The sequence below is a fragment of the Equus quagga genome, chromosome 7 (genome assembly GCF_021613505.1).
Source record: "Equus quagga isolate Etosha38 chromosome 7, UCLA_HA_Equagga_1.0, whole genome shotgun sequence".
Taxonomy (NCBI): domain Eukaryota; kingdom Metazoa; phylum Chordata; class Mammalia; order Perissodactyla; family Equidae; genus Equus; species Equus quagga.
Genome location: NC_060273.1, coordinates 75183363 through 75202829, shown reverse-complemented (window position 1 = coordinate 75202829; position 19467 = coordinate 75183363). Strand labels below are relative to the sequence as shown.

The window sequence follows — 19467 nt, the reverse complement described above, 5'->3', positions numbered from 1 at the left end:
GACGACTTGCTGTACAGATTGCCTTGCCTTAGGAAATGGCATTTTTCTAAATGAACTATAATCCATTGATCTCTGAAAGGGGAGCAATAAATCAGTCTGTAAAGTTTACTGCTGGATTTAACTGCTGATTTTCAACAGACCTGGGAGTTGGGGAAGTGAGTTCCATAAGAAATATGTTTCCAGTGTTAACATTTAATTTCCTCTATTCTTATTAAGGCAAATCCAGAAATTTGGGGGGTTAAAATGTCTAAATTTCTTTAAACATAGAGTTACGATGGATTTCTTAGACTGATTTTTGCCAATAGTTGTGTTTATTCATTTGGAGATGGTGCTGGGTACTTGCTGAAGAGGGCCCTGGGAAACTGAGATGTTCTGCACTCGGTTATCACACCTTTGGTTTTTAGACGTGAAGACACATGGATTGTGTAGAAGGACAGCTGTGGAGAAAAATGAAATCAGCTATCAGTTCAGGAGCGTACTGATGTGTAATAACAAGCATTATTTGGTCCAATAACTCTGTCTGTGGCCTTTATCTATAATCTATATCTGCCTCTATGCTGGAGTTTAGTCGCCAGATACTGCTCTCTCCCTTCTGGTGAATTTCCCAGTGGAGCGATAAGGCTAGCTTTTGAGACTTCTGTAAAGGAATCTGACGTTATCTGTGATTTTGTAGAACAAATATCTTCTCCTAACTTTTTGGAAAAATGGATCTTGGAAAGAGTTCGAATCTAGGATTGTGATATTTGCCTTGTTCTCCAATTTCTAGCGTTTGAAAACAGCATCTTAAGAGGCTTCAATTAAATGAATGAAAACGTATCAGCCGTACCTTCCAAAAAGGCCACACTGGATTTCTAAGCACTTGTCCATTTAAACGGGCCACAGAACCTGAAGTGTATTTGCCTACTAGCCCAGTGACATTTCTGTGTTTGTCAAAGACTCATCTGCTCATCTGTCTAACACTGTGTCCTCTTTTGGTTGTTCTGGACAAGCTCTGTTCTCCTGATCATGTAATTGCTTCCTTCCTTGTGGGATTGCTGAGAGCTTGCTGAGGAGCAGTTTACTCTCCATCACTCCATGGATAGGCTAGCACAACCACACAGCAGCGTCATATTGCACAACATATATGTGGCATATGATATCCTTCCCCTTTGTACCCACCATCCAGAGCTAAGTGTTCACTCTTCCTCTATCTTAGGACCAATAAAACTGACAGCTGGCTTTCTAGGGTGCGTAATGGCTTCTGTGCAGCTGCTTAGCCATAATTATTTAATTAGAAGCTGCCAACTGTGCCTATATAAGCATTAATTCATCAAGCTGTTGTGCTGGGGTTAATGGGCCAAAACTGTGGGAGGTGCTCTAAAGCAGGGAGTTGACTGCATGCAAAGATGCTCTCTGGAGACTGCTGGCCCTGCCGAACCTGGCCAAGGCTGCCAAGCACCAAGCAGAGGCATGCATTGTGGAGGGCTCGAGGTACAGAGCTGCTGCTTTCCAGATTTGAAGGGGTAGCATGTGTCCAGGGAGTGCGCCCACATCCTCAAAAAACCAACCAACCAACCAAGAGACAAAAAATGATGCTCTTTGAAGAGGAACTTAACCTTCTCCTAGGTTAAATATATATAGTCTAGGAGGAAGTTAAAAGTTATATATGTACATATATACTTGTTTATTTAGACAAACTCCTTAGACCCAAGAAATTAATTTCAAGCACTCAGACTCTTCCAGTAACCCAAGGATAACGCAGAGTCATTTTGTTTAGATCCATATCACAGTAAAAAAATTAACAGTGAGAAATTAATACATTGCATATGGTGATTGCCAGTGATGGGGAGAGACCCCTTCTTCCCATGTTTGCCCGATTTTCTTCCAAGTTTTCCAAGGGCAAATTGGGAGACTAAAATCTCCTCATCAGTTATTAGCAAGTTAGATTCTTGCCTCATTTAATATTCGTGTAGACCTGGAATTGATGGTGAACATCAGATAGTTTTGGCTGAGTGTTTAGCTAAAGTCGAACTATGAACAATTGAAGTCAACAGGTGTTTGTAGGTGTTTAAGCGGGTCATAAGAAATGTGTTTGTCTACATTGCTTACACACCAAAATATGACATGTGAGATGCTATGGATTATGATTCACTTAGCAGCAGCCAAGAAAATGTGAGTGATGTAGGAGCAAAGAAAAGAAATGTCCGTCCTAGGATTGTCTCATAAAGTGTTTTAGATACATACTTTGTTTAAATTTGAAAACAATAAGAAGGTACCTTTCCTCCTTTCCCACCCAACTAGCTAAATAATTACCTCTCTTTTCAAGTGTTTCATAGACGGCAATATTCATAAACATCGGAGAATGCCTGTTGATTCACCTGTAAGTGAAATGGGAGCTAAGTAATTTGGAAAAGAGCGGTACTGATTTTGAACAACATACTCAGTAGCCACTCACACCATTTAGGAACAAAATCACAGGTGTATGGAAATAAATGAACCTCTTATTTAGAGCCGTCTTCCAACGCCTGAGAGAGTGGGAAGGTCTTTCTTGGTTGGAGAGAATTAAGCACATTTCCTTAATCTGATGAGTGAGTTACTTCAGGCAAATGCCTGAAAGCACTCAGATTCAAAGGCATTTGCCTCTAATAAAACCGCGATAACGTGACCACAAGTAGGAAGTTTAATTCGTAGGATGCTTACTCTAAAAGAATACACCCTGAGTTCTGTGAATTATAGAAGAGACACCGCTCCATCACCTTTCCAACAAATTGCTACTGGGAGGTGCATTTTAGCCTTCTCTTCACTTCATTTCCTTAAACTGAAAGGGTTGTTTCCACAAAAGTCTCTAAATTGCTTTATGTACACAGTGTAGATCTTCAGGGCTGTGGATTGAGATGGGGTGTGCGGGAACAGTGGATCAGGAAATGATTTCTCACTTAAAATTCAGCTGCATGACCCTGTATTGGGAAGGAATATGTGGTTCTGGCCCCCGTGAATAACTTAGCCAATATTGACTTTAAAAGCTTCCATAAGAGGGTGTGTTCTTATAGGAAAACAGGTGGAAACGCATCTATCCTGAAATGATCCTAGCTCCTTTTTCTTGGTTACTCAAAAGATACCAATGATAACTTCAGTTTTTATTGCTCATAGAGATATGATGTTGGCACATTCAAAATGATGCAACGGAACGGTCTAGTCAAAACTGTGAAGATTTGGTTTTACTACTGCATCTCCCCTTTCTGTGACTTTTTTCTGTCTTATCCACCTTAGATGTTCTCCTTTCCTCCTGTTTTAGTCATTCCTGCTTTCAAGTTTTTTCTCTCTATGCCAGAATCAAGACTTGTTGTCAGGAAAAATTCTGTTCTGTCGTTATATTTAGAATACTTTCAAGACATGGTGTTACTTTTCTTAGGGGATTTTTAAAAATGAGAAACCTTTAATAGTTGTGCATCAGGTGACTTTGTATCTCGAAGGGTGTATTCTTAAGACTTGAAGCTCCTTAATTTATAATTAAAAAATATAGCACAAAGTGTCAGGCTTTATCATGAAGTCAGTTTAGACCTGTGCTTGGGCAGCTGTTAGATGGTAGTAGTGATGACAAAAAACAGGGGTAGTAGATGTAAAGTTTTTCTTCTTTCTTTAAGACGCTGTGCTCTGAGAATTGGGCTCAATATAACAGTGATACAAGCGTGGTAGTGAAATATTTTATTGTACTCTTTTCACTTTCATGCCGAACAAGATATGTTGCCTGAGCCCCATCCCTTATGGGAGGCGAGTAGAGTAGCTTCTTTCTAGGTCTGTGGCATCACGGGATGAATTTAGCAGCAAGAGAAATGTCAGTGTGTGGGCAGAAAGAGGAGGTCTCAGATTGCCCCCAAGTGCCTCGATATGTTAAAAAATATATATGGCTAGAAGGAGAAGACCAAATGTTCCTGACAGCCTAATGAGATTTGGATCTTATCAAACAAATTAGAAAGGGAAAAATCACTGAGAATATGCTACAAAGCTCCATTTGGAGCACCTCCAAACACGAGCCATGGAGAGGAGTGAGTGTGTATGGGAGAGAGTGCCAGTCCAATGCACAGAAAAAAGTTCTTCAGAACTTGACGGGTGAATGCTCAGTTTCTGCATCATAGCTGACAGTTGCTCTTTTTCTTTGGTCTTTGCTGTTACTTTCCTCCAATACCGCATTTCTTGGCAAGTCAGTTAAAAAAATTTTAGTACAGAAATTTTCAAATGCACCCAAATGTGGAGACACCTAGCTCCAATAATTAGAATGATCACACAAGGCCAATCTTGTTTTATATATATTCCTACCCATTTTTCCTCCTGTCTGCACTGGATCATTTTGAAGCAAATTTCAGGCGTCAGTCATTTCATTCATCCACAAATACTGTGCTATATGTTTCTAAAATAAAATGAATTAACATAACAATACCATTATCACATACAAAATTAATAGTTCTTTAATATTCCTAACGTGTAGTCAGTGTTCAAACTTTGACTTTCTCACAATATTTTTGTAAAGTTGGCTTGTTTGAATCAAGATCAAAATGACGTCCATCGCTTATATTTGTTTGCTATTTCTTTTCTTTTTCAAAATTAAAAAAACATTGCATGTAACTTATATGCAACAAAGTGGCAAAATGCATAGCTCTTTAAATCGCTCCCTCTCTCCCCCTTTCTTTCTTTTTTTTCAATTTGTTTGTTTGAAGAAACCAAGTTGTTCACCATGTCGAATGTCTGGCATTCTGGGTTTTTCTGATCTATGATATCTATGATGTCATCACCATAATTTTTTTCTGACCCCTATATTTTCTGTAAATTCGTTAGATCAAGTCTCTAGATTCTAGAGGCTCAGTCAGATTCAAGTTTGGTATTTCTGGCAAGAAATCTTCATAAGTGTTGACAAGTCCATTTTTAATTTACTTCGGCAGATTGAAATGCTGTATGCTGTGGAGGCAAGGGAAGGGCATCTTTTATTGTTTGCTTTTTCATATTCATCATATGGATAAATAGCAATTGGGATCTGTTCTCTCTGGTGTCCAAGTTGATTCTGATAGTATGACAGGCAATAAGAGAGGCCCCTATTTTTCTTTCCAGTCATTTAAGAAGTATCTAGTATTTCACTGCTATTCTTATCGTTAGACTGGGCTGCCATTAACGGTGCAGCGAGCTTACCAAGATGTGCACTGGGTCCTGTTGCCTGGGAAGAGGAATCATTTCACGTGGGAAAGTTTGCCTCCTGGCTGTTCTAATTTTGTGTTCTTCCAACTGCGCTGAAGCTCCGCTGAACTCATCATGTGTGTTTCCCAAACATCTTCCCTCTCTTTGTATCTTATCTCAGTAAATGGCATCTTCCGCCACCCAGTTACCCAGGGAAGTCTGAAACCTGGGGGGCATGGCTGACTGTTCCTTTTCCCCGACCCCTTCCTGCGATCTGCCACAAGTCCTACTGGTTCTTCTCCTTCGTCTCCCTCAGGTCGTCCATTTCCTTCCATCTGCACTGCGGCTGCTCTGGCCTAGACACCGCCTGCTTTGCTTTACTAGCCTACTGCAAAGAGACTTAAATTGGGGCCGGCCCGGGGGCGCAGCAGTTAAATGCGCACGTTCTGCTCTGGTGGCCCGGAGTTCGCCGGTTTGAAACCCAGGTGTGGACATGGCATCACTTGGCAAGCCATGCTGTGGTAGGCGTCCCCCACAAAGTTGAGGAAGATGGGCACGCATGTTAGCTCAGGGCTGTCTTCCTCAGCAAAAAGAGGAGGATTGGCAGTAGTTAGCTCAGGGCTAATCTTCCTCAAAAAAAAAGAAGAAAAAATAAATTATGTGCATGCATAACTTTGACAAAAATAAAAGTGATAATTAAAAAAAAAAGAGACTTAAATCATCCTCCCCACCCCACACGCGGTGTTCCCCCATTTTCCCTGCTGCAAACATGGTGAGATTTCTAGAATGGGAGTCGGACCATGTCACTCCTCGGCTTAAAAGTTCTTCGTTGTATTATAACTGCTCTAATGGTTAAATACAAACTCCTTAATGTGAATTACAGCCCTTCCTGAAATGACTTCTGCTTCCCTTCCCAGTCTCTCCTGTAGCCATCTTGCCCCTTGCATATTAACCCCAGCTACACTCGATTTCTTTCAGTTCCTGAATGCTGTTATACACTTACTTCTTCAGTTTTGTACACAATGTTCCCTCGGCTTGGAGCTCTGCCTCCACCCGCTTTGATTAACTAAATACTTCAGGTCCCACTCTAGAGGTTACTTTTTCTGGGAAGGCTTTCCTGCACCACTCTATCTAGATTAGATCTTTGCCCCCTAGGACCCTGTCTTCTTTTACCATGGCACAAATAATGCTGTATTATACTTGCTTATTTAACTGTCTCTCTGACGTTAGACTGTAAGTACTATGAAGATAAGAACTTTGTCTGTTACATTCATCATAATCCCTGGCACAGTACCTGGCAAAAAAATGTAGGTATTCCATAGATATTTCTCAAAAGAATGAAAAATAGGGCCTGGCGCTATGGCTAAGTGGTTAAAAGTTCCATGTGCTCTGCTTCAGTGGCCCGGGTTTGCAGGTTCGGATCCCAGGTGTAGACTTACTCCACTCACCAACCACGCTGTGGAGGTGTCCACGTACAAAAAAATAGAGGAAGATTGGCACAGATGTTAGCTCAGGCTAATCTTCCTCAAGAAAAAAAAAGAATAAAATATAAATTTCAACTGCAGAGTTCTTTTATGGTCATAGATGCAACAGTCTTGCATATATCATTACATTATCTCTTAACAGAAGAACTGGAGAGCAGTGATGGTGTGATGGTGTTTTAAATAACGAAATGGTATTTCCTAACTTTCACTGAGTGCTTCAGGCACTGGGCTAAGCACTTTTATACGAATTGGAATTCTCACGGAAAGATGCTCTGCTCTTAGCACCTGCACAGAGATTCTAGCTCAAGGGAACCGAGAAAGACATTTACCAGCAGCAAAGTCTCCTGTGGTCTCCTTTTAGTTGATTCACCCAGGCAGGAACACATTGAAGCTGGGGTGGGGCCAGGGTTTAAGGAACAAGCAGGAGGGACTTAGGATTCAGAAAAATGCTGCAAAATTGAGAATATAGCCCCAACTGGAAAAGAACTCTACTAGAATGCAAGGTGTGCTGTGAGACTGCCCAGGTTCCTTCTTTACTTTCTTACTGCTAAAGCATTCCACTTCCTCCTTCCCCACCTTCCCATGAGTGTTCATGATCACTCCTTCATGTCAGAGGCAGCGCAACATGGTGCATCAGAGCCGGGGTTTGGGAGCCCAGACTGCTCGCCGTTGAATCCCTAGCTATTTGATCATTGGCTTTACTTTACTTCTATGACTCAGTTTCCTCACCTGTAAAATGGAGATGATAACAATAGTACTTTCCTTATTGAGTTGAATCAAGTGAGAGAATCAATATGAGAATCAAGTGGGTTAATATGTATAAAGTGCTTGTGACAGTGCCTGGTACCCAGTTGATGCCATGAAAGTGTTAATAAATAATTGCAAAGACCTCTGGGAATGCCAGCATGGATATGACACAGGTGCTTCCTTTAAATAATTTCCCTGATTCTTTCTAACAGTTCCCTTGGATACTTTGCCCTGCCTGTTGATTCTATGCGTGTTAAAAAACAAACAAAAACATCTATAAGTCACTTTTTATAGGGAAATTCAAGCTATTTATTTTAATCAAGCCTCAATAAACATCAAAGTAAACCCCTCAAAAGGCTTCAAATTCTAGTAACTCTTCTTAGCTCTGGCTATTCCATAGCAGAAATCAGTAATAGTGGTTTTTCTTCCCACCTTGCTTTCAACTTGTGGCTTTTCAGAACCTAGGATAATGTGTGGTGGAATGGGAAGTTAAGAACACAATTTAAATTATATATTCAATCACTGCAGAATTAGAATAAGCTTTTATGAATCTCAGCCTAGAGAATATTCTCCTTCATGGTGACAGAAAATGGTTATTGAGTAGGCCACTGACAACGGGAGCATTTAAATTGCTCCAGAAATGAAAACAAGACGTTTTGCTTCCCACCGTGAGTGGCTGTGCTATGTTGCGTGAACAGGAAATGAGTGCTAATAGGGGCTGCTACTATGTGACCTGTTCAAAAACTGCCCCTTGTGAAGAAATTCATACTTTCTACTTTTATTCATCAGTCCCATTCCAAAGCAGAAAGTTATAATCATTTCCTCCCTCTCCCCAATTTATGGAGACCTTTTATTCTGTGTATATCTGAAATAATGTGATTGTGAACTAGTTACACTGATGAAAATAGGAGGCACCCCGTTACACATAACTTGGTGACACATTTAAGAGACTTTCAGGCTGTTGTATATTGTGTGTTAGACAATATTATAGACTGTCCAGATCAACACTACTAGGCAACTAAGTAGAAAAAATGAGAGCTAGGCTCTGGTAATGGTGACTTTTCTGGAAAGGGGACCCTGGAGCAGCAGAAAAATAGTGACTGGGATAAGGGAAAAGGGGCATATGCATGTCAGGGTGTGGCAGAGACATAGAATTAAAACCAAGGGACTACTCTAGAAATGTGGCAGAGTTCTGAAAATACCCCAAAGGGAAAAAGAGCAGGCCTACAATGCATAGCTCATTAAACGTTGGTCAGACATCATGGCTAATATTCTTATAGCTTGAGTATTGTTGCATCAGATGGAGAAATTTTCCTATAGGCAAGTGCCAGCAAATTTACACTGCAGGGCAAATGGAAAATAAGATTCAGTTTTCGTTAATTTGCTTTCTAGCCAGCTAGATGAAATATCTTTTTTTCTTCAAACAGAGGGATACCTGTGTAGAATTGTACAATTAGTCAAGCTGCAACGAAATAGAAACGTAATTCCTATTTGCATAATAAAAGTATGCTTTAGAAAATGAGCAGTGTTGCTTGAATTTTCTGGATAGATACTCCTGTGACACAGAGCAGGAATGATTGATAGTATAATATGTGAACTTTCAGCTTTTTAAAGGCCATTTTTAGGCCTTTGGATGTTCGATAATGTGAAATAGTTATTTGTTTGAAAAGACCTGATTGCTTCGCACTTCCTGAGGACCTGCGTTACATAAAGTACCTTTTTTTTTTATAGGATTGTCGAGTTGAGGTGGGTAGGAAGTATCGTATCTGTATGCAAAGAATCGAGCTCCTGATTCACAAAGTCCTCGTGCTCCTGATTTTCTAGTGCTTCTCCACGGTCTGCCAGGGAAGTGCGTCACAGTGCACACAGACGTCATTGATTAGAAACTGCAGGCGCTTCAAACTTTCCCTCGTCCGCACCTTTCTACACGGTCAAAAAAAATGTATATATATATATTTGGCTTCTATATGCTCTCTCATGAGAACGTTGAGATCATTAGCAACCATTTCGTGTATGTTTATATGTATATATGTATATACGTATATATATACATATGGTGAAGTGTAACCTTGTTTTCTAGCAGATCTTGGCATCCCTTCATCAGAATGACCTTCTTTAATAGGCAGATTTAGGGCTAGCCTCAGTTACTTGTACAGAATTCTGTTTGCTACCTTCTGGTCATATGGGTAAATGCCAGGTACTGTGACCTTGCTAGGTGTTTGCTTTTGTGTATGTTGGGTTCCTACACATCTCTGCAATGGTTGGCTCATACATTCCTTCTAGAAATATTTATTGAACACCTACTATGCGCCTGAGACTGCATGCGCTTCCAGGGATTCACCTGTGAACAAGAAGCATATGGTTGATGTTCTTATGGAGCATCTCGTTTAGAGGGAGGTTAGACTAGTCAATGGGCAATTTCAGTCTAGTATGATGGGGAAGTGTAAATTGATGTGAGAAGAGAGAGGGAGCTCCTAATCTGAACTTGAGATGTCAGGAAATTAAACCAGACTTTATATTAATGCTTAGAGAGAGAAAACGCTTAAATCTTTAACACATTTCTTGGCGTAAAGATACTAGCTGGCTGATGGAGTCATAAAAGTTATATCCTAGGATGGCTTAGGAGAACCTTAAGACCATTAGTAATCATTTCATTTCTCATTTAATTAGATTTTTTACAGTGATGCTGTGTAAATGATTTCAGTTACTCCAGGAACAGTATCTTCCTTTTTAAACTCTTCAATTCTCTCTTCCATTCAAACATTTGTCTTGTGAAAGTATGTGTGCAAAGTTAGAAGTCAAATGATACTCTTAGACAACCAGTAATTGATTTTAAAGATACTTTGTAATTATATCTGTGGTCTCCTTTTGTAATGACTCTCAAAATCTTGTGTCATTATTATTATTTTAACTTTAAGTAAGGATTACTGATTTACCTTGTCAATCTCAAGCACGACTCCTTTTCAGTAACTACCACAGGGCTGAACACACAGGATGTGCTCAATAGGCTTTGTTGAATGAATCAGTTCATAACACCACATTTTAAAAAAGAAAATTTGTAATATAACATGAATGAACTTTTCCTCCAGCTTTACTTGATATTTACTTTTAACCATGAATGTCCCATATGAGTGACAGTGAAAAAACGGTTGAATACACTAACAGTGTCAGACCTATCTGGATAAAAACCTTACTTCTGGCTCTTCCTACCGGGGCATCTTGGGCTAGTGTCTTAACCTCTTTACACCTCAGAACATTCGTCTGTAAAAGGAGAACGAGGAGGCTTCTCTCATGGCAGTGTGGTGGGATTAAGCCAAGGTCATGCTATCTTATTAGCTTGTATCATCAATAGCTAGACATTTACATCTCTAGGCTCCTTTAGTTCCTCTTACGAATAGGTATGTTGGACCAGGAAGAAGAAACTGAGAGAATATGCATCTGTCGTTGCTGATCCTGCCCACTATGGAAACATGTCAAGCTGCTGCCACTGATTTCACTCTGGACTATTACTACACACACTTCATGACCTTAGAGAAAAGAAAAGCGCATCACAAACACACCTTCCTCTAGTTCTCTTTGGATGGTCACCTCTCCTGCCTCTTCTGAAGGCACTCGTCCATCCAAAGTGCTCCATCACACGGGCCTTTTGACAGTTCTTACAATAGATCACTCTGTTGCCCACCTCAAGACACTGCTCTTGTGTTTCCTCCCCTCCAAACACTCTTCCTTCCACTCCTCACCTTTCTAAGTCTTACTCATCTTTCAGAGTTAGGCTATAATGGGTTTTCCTTGGAAAGACCTTCTGTTACCATCCCTCGTGAAGTAGCCAACGTCCTCCTCATTATTCTCTATGCAGCACTGTTTTTCCATCATAGCACTCTTTACATGCATAAATATTTGCTTGATTTGCTTGTTTATTCTCTCTCTCTGGAGACTGTAAGCTTCATGGGGGCAGGAGCTAGGAACTCTATTTGTCCTGCTCTCTTGCATCCCTAGCACCTAACACAGTGCCTGGTGCATAGTAGGAACTCAGTAAGTTATTTTTTTCTCTATCCTCCCCACCCCACTGTGTAAAATTATAATAATAGGATCCCCTCTCCTGGTGAAGGCAATGGATGAGATATATATATGTGTAATCTCTGGCTAGTATAGTAGGAAGAAATGAGAGAAAAAAGAAAAGGGCAGTTTGAACCCTGAGAGGATAAAAGATGTGGACAGGAGTAGGGAAACTGGCTTTCATAAGCCAGTTAACCTCTCCAACCTTCAGGTACCTCAGCTGTATAACAAGAACAGTGGACCTATTTAATTGCCTCATAGGACCCTGACGAGCAAATAATATGACAGATGTAAGTGACTATGTTGCTTGATTAGATGTCTCCTATTAAGGCGGATTTTCTTAGCTTAAGTGAACATCTAGAGAATGTCTTAAGCAAAGCTCATTTAAAAAGTTGTGTCTGCGTTTAGATACCAATGGTCAAAATAAGCAAAGAAGCTTTAATGGGCCCACAGCACCAGCCCTATTCTTATATAATATTGAGTAGCATACAATCAAAGATTTGTTGGGTATGTTTTGCTCTCTTCTTCTTGTGTAATGATCATACACTTCTGGTGTAAAGGTACTGGCCAAATGGATAAAAACAAATCCCTTATTGAAACCCCGTAAACTGTAATGCTGAATGGGAGTCAGAGCATCCTGGGAGGTGGGGGGCTGTCATGATTTCATGGTTCAGTTTCCTCTTTGAATCTCAAGGCTTTAGGTAGAAGCCAAAATACAGAATCTTTTAAAGTGGTGCTGTTTTGATTGAAGTAGGAATTGGATGTAAGGTGTTCCTCCCTATCCCCTTGCTTCCTTTTTTCCTGGTGGCCTTTGGGGCAATTCAGGTTCTTACCTGTGTATTAACTTCTACTTCTTCTATTTTCATTTGACTTATGTTCAGTTCTTAGGACAAGTCTAAATGAAGGATAGAGTGGAGAAAGGCAATTATTAGAAAAAGAGCAAAAATAAATTAATTTTGCCTCTATCTTTGGTGTATTACAGAGAAAGTGCCTTAATTATCCACTTTAAATTCTTTTGAAACAACACAAGCAATGGGAGTTGTTGCTATTGAAAGAAGGCATGGAAAATGGTCTTTACAACCAGTTTTATAAGCTTTCTACCTAGTAGTTTGGAATTGTTTTCTATATTGTGAATAAAGCCTAAGGTTATTATTTTATTCTATTAGATCAATATAATGTATATTTCTTTCACAGAACTTAAGGGACTGTGGTAAAATCCCTGGTTGAAATGGTGCTTTCTATCCTGACATGAGCAATTAATTGCAAACAAAAACATTGTTTTTGGAGGTGTTTGCAAATAATCCCTTGTACCAGCCATATTCTTCTGTATAAAAACAGCAGGAACTCTTTCTTTTTATCATAGCTATATTTTCCTATTGTTTATAGTCTGTGATTTGCCTTGGTAATTTGCTTCCTTTTATGGGAAAGCAAGTTTTCTTCCAAACAACCAGATGCAATGTAATCAAATAATTGCTATCTTAATTTGCTGCTGAAGTCCTCCTGAGCAGATAGAAATAAAATATAGGTATGCAGTGGCTTATATTTAAGCTCTGAGATGTTGAAAATAGTCATAGCTATCCTTTATTGAACTCTATGTCAGGTATCATGTGAAGTGTTTCTCATTTAATCCTCATGAACCCTCTACTATGAGAAGCTGAAGCTCAGAGTTTAACTTGCTCAAGGTCACTGTTAGTGGCTGCCTCACAATTTCTGGATGGGGAAAATCTAGTGGTGTTAAGTTTGAGAAACGTTCACACGAAGAATGGGAATGATGGAGGACTGATGGAGATCAAGAGTGGGAGATGGGGCTGAACTTTAAAATCACGCTCCTTACCACACGGAACCAAGTTACTGCCCTGTCATCTCATACTTGGTGCAAGCGAATTCAAGCCCCAGTTACCTGACTCCAGTCGGGCACTCTTCACTGTCATGGCCATACCATGGAAATTCCAGATGGCAGTGCGATCTTTTCTGAACTCCCCAAAGCAGCTGTTTAAGGGAGCCACCTCCTAAGATGAGGTGAGAAGCCCACACACAGCCTCCAGTAGGGCCGGGGCTGCAGGAGGTGCTGGGCAGGGCTCACTTCCGTTTCTCTTTCGCCTTCAAATTCAAGCCTTATGAACACGATTTTCCCATGATGTGGCTTTAAAAAAATTAAACCAGATTGGGCTGAAATCTGCAAATCTGTCCTCAGTTACCCACACAGAACTTCTGGGATACAATCTCTTCTCCCAGTGACTCCTACACAGCATTATTTTTAAAGAATTTGATTTCGTAGGTACCACAGATATGAAAAGGCACAAGATTTCATAGTACAAAAGATGTCAAAAACATTTTAAATGGGATGGGAAGAGTTTATCCTTGTTTTCCTCCACTCCACCAATACCTAAGCAAAAAAAAAGTGTATATATGTATTTAAAATAAAAAATACAAAGGCATATTAGCAGAGTCTGGCTCTAGAATCAGCAGCAAACTGAGATGAGTGAGGAGGTCTTAAACAAGATTTATCCAGATGCCCTGGCAGGCGTTGTTGGCCCCCAAAGAAAGGCACATTTTGGCAGGAATCTGTGACTAACCAGATATTCTGTTTAAATCATAAAATATACTGAAAATGAGCTCCTCTTTTAGCAGCTTGCCTAGTTTTCAATTTGGGGAGAGTTGCTTAAGAATATAATTTTGGTTTCAGTATTTTATGCTAGTAAGAATGTTCCTTTACCTTAGAAGCCATATACAACAGCAAGATTACAACTAAAACTAAAAAGGAAAATTGATTCTCGGTTTCAAAACCAACAGACCCTCCGGACCTCTTTCCATTCTGAATCTTGATGAAAATCCTAGAACCCCAGAGATGGGGAAGTATAGACTCTTGCTTTTCCCCATTTCGTATGGTTTTTGTTTTTCTCCATTTAACTGTTTACTCTTCTCTGAAATTAATTATAAATGCCCCTGATTGAGTGCAAATCACACAGCAGACACTGTAATAAGTGCTTTGTAGATATTACAGTGTTCTCTCTTCAGAATAACCTTAGGTGGTGAGGATTATTTTTTCCATTTTACAGATGAGAAAACTGAGACCTAGGGAGATCCTTGCCTAAATTCATAGCTAAATTATAAAATCAAATTCAGATTCCAGTCAAGTCTGTCTGACTCCCAAGACTGTAAATACTTTTTAATTGCTAAGTTGCATTGGTTTGTCCAAAGAGTACAGGTCTTTATTAAGTGAAATATAGAAATTAGATGGTAGAACAGAAAGTGAGATCAAAAGAGGATTTTTTTTTTAAGATAGCAGAAGAAACAGCATATTTGTATGCTGATAGGAAGGATCCAGGGGTTAGGGAAGAATTGACAGTATAGGAGAGAGAGCTGGAGTGATGTCCTTGAATAAGTGAGAGGGAATGGATTGAGTGCATAAAGAATTTATTCCTTGTTATGAGCCTTGTCAGTTCATCCATAGTAATAGGATGTATGAATATAGAATAGATATGTAATAGATATAGAAATAGTATATGTATACACACATATATGTATATGTATGTGTCTGTATATATATATATATATATGACAAATATTGATAGAATATACGAGTACAGACATGGTTGGTATGCTTTGGTGGAAGTTTGTCGATGCTCCCTTTGGATTGCTTCTATCTGCTCAGTAAAATATGAAGCTGAAAGACTGTGGATGGGGAAGGAAGTATTTGAGGTTTGAAGAGAGAAAAGACAGTATAAAATAGTTATCTAGGACTGTGGGAGATTGAATGAACTAGGGAAATATATTATTGACTAGCAGCATTAAAGACTCACGTGAAGCAAGTGGGTGTGAATTTAAAGTGAGATCATTCAGCATGGTTGTGCATTTTTCTCCAGCCGTGTCCAGCTGCATGAATGCAAGTGGGGAGCAGGCCCAGATTTGATCCTAATCAGCAGATGTGAGATTTTGCAAAGTGGGAGCAAAAAAGTTGAAGATGTATGCAAGAGAGTTATTGAAATGATTGACTACTGAATTTAAGTTAGGTAAGAAATGCAGTGAATACATGAAAGAGATGAAGGACAATAAAAAGTTGTGGGATCAATAGATTGAAGGTCCCTATGGAGTCAAAGGGTTGCTGGAATCTAGCACTGGAGAAAATGAGCTGGAAAGCTAGTAGGAGGTGGTGAGATGATTGAAATTGAATTTAAAGAGAGTCAAGCAATCAATAATGACACAATTCAGGATGTGACTATTAAAGTGGTTGGCTGAGGAAGGGTGGAAGAAGTGACTATTGGAAGAGAGGAGTTGGGAGTATTCAAAGATCATCTGTGTAGGTATTGAAAGCACCAAGAATTATGTGATTTCAACTTCATGCCAACTCTGCTATCCTCATTTTAGAAAGAAAAACTAAGGCTAAGGGTTGGTAAGTAAGTCCAAGATCCCAGACCTAGGAGGCATCGGCTCTGGGATTTGAATGTGGTTCATAGGACTCATTTCTCTTACCCACCGTGCATAATGGCTTATCTATGCTATGTCTTGCTGCTTCTGCCTCTATGCCATGGCTAGTTAAAAGGGGCTGAGGGATTGTCAGATGCTTTGTGTCATTTGCCTACCAAACCTGTCATTCACCAACATAGATTTATTGAGCACCTACTAAACCCCAGTGCACTGCACTGTTCTATGTCTCAGGGCTACAGGGATCAAAGGTATCATACAGAATTGCAGTTGAGAAATGAGTTTCAGCTACATTATCATCTTTGCCAGTATGAAAGGGTTTGAATAATTATTTGAATATTTTATTGCATCTTGCCTTTATTAGCTTATAAAAAATGAGTAGAGAACAGAAAGTGAAAGTGCTGATATTGGCGATAAGAAGCATATATCTCATAAACTTAATATAATTGGGGCAAAGATAGAAATCTTTAGGCAGGCTGAAAGAGGCAAATCTTTAGCCTCGAGTGGATATCACTGGATTTAAGCCAGTTGAATGAATTTTCAATTAGGAAGGAAAAACATTATTGTTAAAAAAGTATGAAATGTAGAAACTATATTTCAAAGATACTGTCTAAAATGGGAGGTGTAGTTAGGCATGTTATTATTTTTTTTCTCTTCTTATTTGGGAATGCTTCTCATGTAATGTGTAAGTCTGTGGCTTGTTGTATAAACCAGATCTTTATACATGACTTAACAGTTGCGTTATGTATGACTATACAGAACACTTTTAGAATATAGCAATGATACAGGTATTGGGAAAAAATAGAAGAAGAAGTACTTCATTCAGTGTAGAATGGTCAGGGATGTCTTCCCAGAGGTGGCCGTTCTTAAACAAAGTCATAAAGAATGAAGAGTATAGCAGGCAGACAGTACAAGGCAGAAGGATGAGCAGGTGCCGAAGCATGGCAATGAAGTTGAGCACAGCTTGTTTTCTCAACATCATGGTTGGAATGCAAGGGCAGGGAGCAGACAAAAGCTCTGTCTAGAGAGCTAAGTAGAGAGAAGATGGTGCAAGGCCTTAATGTAACATGCTGATCTACTGGACTTATCCTAGATGGTGGGGAGACTTGTAGGCACCTATGAACCACAAAACATTCTTATCAATGTCTTCCTTGTATTTGCATTGCTAATTTAGTGTTAGCTAAATTCATATCACTGTTGTTCAATGTTTAGGTAATATTTTGTGGTATCTGGCTAAATGATTTGGGGTACACTTTTCTGGGCCCGTTCTCATAAATTTCTTCCTTTAAACTATGTGGCTTACTGAGTCTTTCTCTTTATTCATTTATTTGATAAATATTTATTGAGCGCTTACTCTCTACCAGATGTGTTCCAAGCACTAGGGATTCAGAGTGAGCAAAGTTTCTGCTCTCATGAAGCTCACCTGCTAGTGGGGGATATAGATTGAGAGGCAAATTCATATACAAATAATATGTTATCTTCAGTTGCTGTTTCATACTAATATTGTAATTCCTTGTATACGTCTCATCTTTCTAACTAAGCTATAATCTGTTGGTAGAATCCATAGTATTTATTCCTACTATGTAGGTTGGAAGACCAAAACAGTATAAGCTTAAATCATTGTCTGTGAATACTGCCTATAGAATTTGCGGTAGGCAGAACTAGAAGTTGGTAATGTTCCTCCCCAACCTCTGCTATACCTTTGCTCCCATCTGGTGTCAAGAGTGTTCCAGAAATGGAATGCACTGCACAAAGAAAGGACAAAGATTTCCAATCACATCATTAACTCATCATTAAGAAGAAGGAACTATTCTCAAGTCTTGAATATTCTTGCTACTGGATGATTTGCCAAAGGATAGACTATTACTCCTTCGCAAATTCATATGTATGGTCCATAAGATCACAGTTTCTTTTTTAAGTTCATGTTTGGAATTTTGGAGAATCTCTTAATAATGTTCAAATAACAAAACTTCTGCTAATGACAAGAATAATAGTAACAGTTAATATATTCTAAGCACTCACTTGCTAAATGTATTAGATTCACTACCTGAATACTCAAAGTAATGGGCTCAAAGTGGCTAAGCCATTTTCCCCTGGTCGCACAGCTTAGTAAAAAGCAGCTGCGAGAGTCAGACATGAGCCATGGGTGTCTAGAACCTGGGCTCTCAACCTTTATGTGATAAGTGACCATGCTGCCAGAAGGCCAAGCTACCAAGCTGTCTTTTTCTTTCTGGCAAATAAATACCTTTTGATGGAATCTACAGGAGATTCCTCCCTTAGGTCCAAGGTAATTCTATCCCTAAGGTAGATTCTGCAGTCTTTAGAGCAACACTGTTCAATAGAAACATAAAGCGAGCCCGTGTATATAATTTTAAATTTTCTTTCTTTTTTTTTTAAAGATTTTATTTTTTCTTTCTCTCCCCAAAGACCCCTGGTACATAGTTGTGTATTTTTAGTTGTGGGTCCTTCTAGGTGTGGCATGTGGGATGCCGCCTCAGCATGGCTTGATGAGTGGTGCTAGGTCCACACACAGGATTCGAACCAGCGAAACCCTGGGCTGCCGAAGCAGAGCACACGAACTTAACCACTCAGCCATGGGGCCGGCCCCAAATTTTCTAGTAACCACAAAAGAAAGAAAAAATAAAGAGTAAAATTAATTTGAATAAAATATTTTCTCTAGCCATTATACCAAAAATATTATCATTTTAATATATTTCTAAATATTTTTCATTGCTTCAATTTTTAAACTTAAAATCATTAAAACTATATAAAATTTAAAAATCAAATTCCTCAGTCACACTTGCTGTGTTTTAAGTGCTCAGTAGCCACATGTGGCTAATGGCTACTGTCTCGGAAAGTGAAATTTTAGAGGGTCCATTTTAAGGAGTCTGAAGTTGCTCACTGACATCATATACAGATTCATCAGTAGATCCTGAGATTTTGTAGTTATTTTTTAATGCAAGATTGGAAACATGGAACCTTTGTTTCAGGCAGAGCAATTGTTTTTCAATTATTGTAGAATTGTGTCTTCTAGATTTTAACAAGTGCGTTGCAGGTACCTGCCATATTTCCAGCTTGATTGGGCCTCCAGTCTCATAAAGGAAGCCATATTAACTGTTAAACAAAAGAAAGTGATGTCAATTATGAAAGTTAACCTTTTCCCCTTTTGTTCTTGTAGGCACAGATAGAGATGAAGGCTGTGATCTTTGTCATTTTTCTTCAATCTCAGGAGAAATTCTGATTGTTTCATTTTAAATTCATTACCTTATTATATTGAAATCTACATGGTGAGAGCTTGATACCATCAAGGTTGACTGTTTCCATCTGGTTTTTGCAACCAGCAGGGAGTCTTACCTATCAGAGCTCTCTTCCTACGCCTGGGAAAGAGACAAAGGGAGAGATGTCTGAAGTTTGCGTGTCAGCCCCCCTCACAGTTCTTTTTTCTTTTCCCTATCCCACCCCCTTTTTATTTTATTTTATTATAAAAGACAAAGAATGTAGCGATAATGGCTTCGCGTTCTCTCCATCGTAGTCCCATCCCCAGAGGACTGTGCTATTACATTATTTGCACTTTAAATGGGATCCATTGTGACAGCTGGATTTTTCTTGT

General features: G+C 39.3%; 1 protein-coding gene across 1 annotated transcript in view; it reads left to right on the top strand.

Moving 5' to 3' along the window:
* Positions 1-19467, top strand: part of KCTD16 (potassium channel tetramerization domain containing 16) — a 225818-nt gene that overhangs the window by 1716 nt on the left and 204635 nt on the right. The window lies entirely within an intron of this gene.